Below are 5,739 nucleotides of genomic sequence, written 5' to 3' on the forward strand. Positions count from 1 at the left end.
AAATTTAATTCAGATTAATTCAGAAGTTGCCACGTTGGATTATTGTCACGCGCTTTATAATAATGTATAGATATCTATATCTATATCTATCTATCTATCTATATTCATAATAATAAAGTCACTTGTAGGTAAAAATCGTTATTGGTCTTTTTTATTTTGATTTGATGCTTCCGTTTCGAATACTTCGTTTGTATTCAATTTATGCAAAAAGGTCCAAATTTCGATTTCTAGTAAAATTCAATCTTCGATTTTAGTCGCTTAAATTCAACCGATTGAGTTCGATATGAATTCAATATTGGTTTCTAATTACATTTTCACTTCTACTCAAAATTCTTCGTGATTATGTAAGTAACCATTTGAATATGTAACTAACCATTTAAATGATGATACTTCGAAGGTTTATTAGCCAAAATCGTTATCGGTCTTTTTTATTTTGATTTGATGCTTTCGTTTTAATTTGTACTAAAATGAATTATGTACCAATTTATTTTTATTGTAGCTATGTTTGTTGAATGTTGATCAAGTATTGATCTGTTATAGATCTAATGCTTTTTGATTGATTTTCAATAATTCCCCTTTGAAATCTACTAAGAATTCGTGAAAGTTTCTTGTAAGCAAATGTAAGTTTGTTTTTGTTTTTTGTTTATGCAGATAAGATGTTCGATGATATAACTCATTCAAACTGATTTGGGGGTATGTATATGTGTTGCAAAGTTTTATTAGTTTGATATATATATTGATTTGATAATATATGTGCGTTTGAATTGATTTCATGTTAATGCAATTTACTTAATGGACATTATAGTTGATAATTTTTTTGTCATTTTTTAAGTGATTAAAATGAAAATGGATCATGACAAGTTGTGTATTGGTGGGATTATACTTGGGATGCTAATTTAGGATTATTAAAGGAGTAACCTACGTGTATCTAAATAAACTTACGTGTATCTAAATAATCAAAGTTTATTAAAGGAATTGGTTTGATTAACCATGTTCATGGATTTTCAATGAACCATTGTTATGTTTGTCGTTTCAATATGCAGTTAATTTTTATTTATTTAGCATTGTGATGCCTGTTTATTGACTGATTTAGTTTCTTTAACTTTGTATGCAGATTACAGGACAAGTGACAACACAATTGTCATCCCTTTTGTCAAAGTGATATGAGTTGGTTAATTATTTGGAACACTAGAACATCTACTTCAGTTTGAATCAAATTTGTTTTCAGGTATTCTAACTTCAACTTTTACTTTATTTTACTTGAATCACTTATATGAAATAATATCAAATGTGTAATCTTTAGGTATTCTAATGTATTATGAATATGACTGCTAACAGTAACTTTGTTGAATAAAATAAAATGGTTAATTTACAGTCGCATTTGCAGTGTTTGTTGCAAAAGGGTGGGAAGCTGCATGTATACTCTAGTGTAGTGTAGTGGTGGGAACCATTCCCAACTGGTCAGGTACTACAACATACTATGATATGAATCCATCAAACAATCTCTTTAATTCCTAAATACAATCACCAGTTGCTTTATTAATTCGGTATTGATACTAACAAGAACTTCATTCATAACTATCATCGTTTAAATGGCAATGTAAATCAACAGTTTATTTATACTATGAAAATGTGGTTTTCAAGGTAATCGACAACTTCCGGTACTCACAAGTAACTCAACTAAGGGCATGAAAAAGATGAAAATAAACACTTTATATTGCTATAAATGTTATGGACCGGAGTCGATGACTACTTGATGGTTTTTACAACATGTAAAGAGGTAAAGTTTAAAAGTAAGATAGGCAATTTGGATGGGTCGAGTTGTTTGGGTAATGGCTATAAATCTTATGAGTTATACTTTTATGGAAGGTGATCCCTAATAGTGAGCTTGGAATTATATTTTTCCATTATAATATATTACTATTTCTATTACTACTATATAACAATCCGAATTTCATATTTTTCGATTGTATTATTTACTTATGTGCAGTTTTTATTTACCATTAGTTTTACAATTCGGATGTTAAATTTAGCTTTATTTCGGGTCTCGGTTACATACATGCCTAGGTTCTTTTTTAGAGTGTCCATCACATTAATATACATATACCATGAATACGAGATGTATCAAACTGATATGGCCTGGCCTGCATGATTAGTCCGCTTCAGCAATCTTTCACTGAATTTCAGATTTTATTTTTTTAAAGATAGTTAGCTATTAAGTAGGTGCTAAGCAAAATATCTAAGATGACAAGCATCGATTGTTTTTTTGTTGGTGGTTGTTTCATGATTTTAATTTAAGGAAGTTTTGATAGTGCTATGATAAAGGAGTTACGCACTATTATATTTACATGTTGTACATAATAAATTATGTTCTACTGTAACTCAATGACTACTTTTTATTACTAAATACTAACTAATATAGAGAAAATACAAAATTTTAGCTCAATGGGTTTGCTCTACCCATAAGACTCTTAACCCTTTTCTTTATGATCTTTGAGATATGGTTATTAGGTAAATAACAAAATTACACCATCATTTTTGTGTAATTTATGATTGGTAATAGATGGGATGGCTCCGGTGGGTTGTGACTTTGCAGCCTTGGTTGGTTGGGTATATTTGTAGATATCTGTGCCCTAATTATTATTAGGAAAATGATAATGACAACCCTTAGGGTTGTCACTAAGAGATTAAAACATTCAAGATATACTTGTACCTTAATATAAATCAACCACCTCCTACAAAATTGGGTTTTATAGTGTTCATATTTTTCAAAATGAGTCATTACTAAATAAAACTATACTGTTGTTATATTGAATCATGTTTAATTGTATATATGACTTTAAGATAACTCTATTGGTGGTGTTTTCAATTGGTTATAAAAAATCTTGATTTGATTTACATGCTTTTAGCATATTATAGTTAGATCCCAATGAAGATAATTTAAAACAAGGGTGAAAATTGAAAATTAGAAGTTGATACAAGTAAAGTAGGAATAATTTATACAAACGTTTTATAGATGCGGCTTCTTACTTGAAAAAAAGCTCTTAAAATTTTACTTTTGTTGTGTACTTTTTTCATATACTTGAAAACTATAACTCTACGGATGTTTGTTTTTTTCAGGTACAACTTGTGTAATTGAAAATGATTGTAAGCAATAAACTGTGTTTAGCAATTGCGTCCACAAACATGAAATGTCCGTTTTTATTTTTTTTACTATTCACGTTCTTTTCATACTTGCTTATAATTCTTGAAACCATTCTATTGTAATTCGTGTTACTTGATTGTTTGATTTAATGCTAAAGTGCTTTTATAACATTATGAATTATATTTAACCATATTTATCTCTTTTTTTCATTTATCAACGATTATTCATTTTAGTACATTTTTGATACCTTTCAAAATAGGTTTCATAATCTCTTATTGTAAAATTCACGAAATCGCGGGTTATAAACTAGTTTTTATTTTAAAGTAAGACTTTTATAGTTGTAACTTATAAGGATTAAACTTGAGCTTCTTTTAGAGATTCTCAAGTCTCAAACCATTTACCTGGTTTTCAATAAGTTATTTTATTTATTTTATTTTTTATTTTTTGCAAAGTTAAATTATATTAAAACTTAAAGAAGTAAATCAAAGTGGCACATAGCCAAAAAAACTCAAAACCCTATACTATATACAAGTAACATTAACATCTATATACACAACGAAATGCAAACTCAAAGAAGTTAACCGATCCCCGTTCTAGATGAAGAGCCACTACCAAAATAACTCGAATTTATAAGCCATTGATGCCACATTAAAGAGATCTTCTTCGCTCGATTAGATATCAATTCGAAACTCTTAAATTGGATATCATTTAGGATATCTAGACTCGACTTACTTTTATTATAAAACACCTTTTGATTTCTATTCTTCCAAATCAAATACCCACAAACCCATCTAATCGTTTGCCAAATAAAAGCCCGTCCTTCGATCGGTTACCGCCGTGACCTAACTCGAAGAGATTTGATATGGAACTCCCATTTGGTAAAGGAGAAACTTCACACCAATTAAAAACAAGATCCCATACTTCCTTTGCGAATTACACTCAATCATCGAATGTTCTACAGATTCTAGCCCATCATCGCAAACCGGGCATTGTACATTGTCAAGATCGATACCCCGTTTATCAAGCTCTAAGCGTACCAGAAATCTACTTCGAATACATCTCTAAACGAAAATGCCAAGAGTTATAGGAATAAACCTGTTTAGGTCAGTCTTAAACCCTAGAAACGAACCATTCCCCATAGTTTCAATCAGCAATTCAGTCCATATTCTTGGTTGTGTAAATCTCATCTGTGCTCAACCTCCATTTCCAACCATTAAGTTCGCTGTTCTAGAATCCGGAAGTAGGTAATTCTGTCACCAAATTCTCAAGTTCATCCATGCTTCTACCATTAGGTTTAATTCTCTAGTCCAATTCCAGTTCATGATCCATCTAGCTCCGTCCCAAGATAGGTGATCACTTACCAAGTAGCCTTTGTTAGTATCCAACCTGTATAACCTTGTAAACCTATATTTGAAACATTGTGGACCAATCCAACATTTTTTTTAACAGCAGGAGAGTAACATTTCATTAATCAAGAAAATTATACAAGTACAATCGTTTGAGAATAAGCTAAGCTAAACATGTACGTAAAACTCGAATATAAATGCAAAAATATTTAAACCCGAAGCATGCTGCGTAACTATCCAAGAAACTTAAATCAAGCTAGAAGCAGACTTGATGAAGACACAAGGAGGACCGAGCTCAGCCCACAATATTGAGAGATCCAGTTACAAAGCAGGCTAGACGCGCTCCATTTCGCCCCTAACCTAGATAGTTTTTGGAATATATCACGCAACACAAAAGTGGTATGCATATACAAAGCGATATCACTGATAAGGAGATGCCAAGAGGTATTAACCAATTCTCATCCTTTTAACTACATCTCGATCATAACAAAGTGGATTTAAGATCCATTGGCTCCAATCAAGGCTAATCATTTTTTTTCTATTCGAAAACCATTCGAAACTTTTGAGTTGAATTTCGTTAAAAATCATGGAGCTCGTTAGTTTTAATTTGGAAAAAGTTGCCATATTCCCGTTTCTCCAAATCATATAGCATGTGACCCACTCTATTGCTTGCCAAAGATTCTTACATATAGGTGAAGAAAACGAATAACCATTACCTAAGAATGCATTCCCTATGTTTAGATTTACGGGTACCCCAAGTTTTAACCAGTTATACATATTTTTCCACGTCTCAAAGGCCGCCTTAGGAACAAGGAATGTTCAACACTTTTCAATCCATCATCACATACCGGACAACGAACCGTTCCTAAATCAATGCCGTGTTTATCTAGTTCTAATCTTGTTGGTAACTGATTGTATCTAGCTCACAAATGAATAAATCCACCTTTGGTGTAGCCAAATTGTTTCGAAGAGTGGCGATTGGATTTGCTTGATTTAGAGAATCCGCTTGAGCAATTAGTGTAGAGAGGGAGTTTACAGAAAACGGTCCATTTGGGGATAAAGTCCATATCCAATCTTCTCGACCTGAACTACAAGGGACAAAACTAGATAGAATATTAGTAAGATTGGTGACGTCCCCTAGTAATCTTCCCGAGAAACTACGGGACCAACACCAATAATTATTAATACGGTTATCATCCCAACCTACCCGGTCAAATACGGTAGTATTTTGGTTACGGTCTAAGCGGT

General features: G+C 31.7%; 1 long non-coding RNA gene across 1 annotated transcript; it reads left to right on the forward strand.

Annotated features, from left to right (window-relative positions):
• The first annotated feature begins 230 nt into the window (after positions 1-230).
• LOC139852089 (uncharacterized) lies at positions 231-1,470 on the forward strand. The gene is made up of 4 exons (XR_011760920.1): positions 231-344; positions 652-693; positions 1,115-1,228; positions 1,388-1,470. It is a non-coding gene; the product is annotated as an uncharacterized lncRNA (long non-coding RNA).
• Positions 1,471-5,739: the final 4,269 nt, after the last annotated feature.

Source organism: Rutidosis leptorrhynchoides, chromosome 6, assembly GCF_046630445.1.
Source record: "Rutidosis leptorrhynchoides isolate AG116_Rl617_1_P2 chromosome 6, CSIRO_AGI_Rlap_v1, whole genome shotgun sequence".
Lineage (NCBI taxonomy): Eukaryota > Viridiplantae > Streptophyta > Magnoliopsida > Asterales > Asteraceae > Rutidosis > Rutidosis leptorrhynchoides.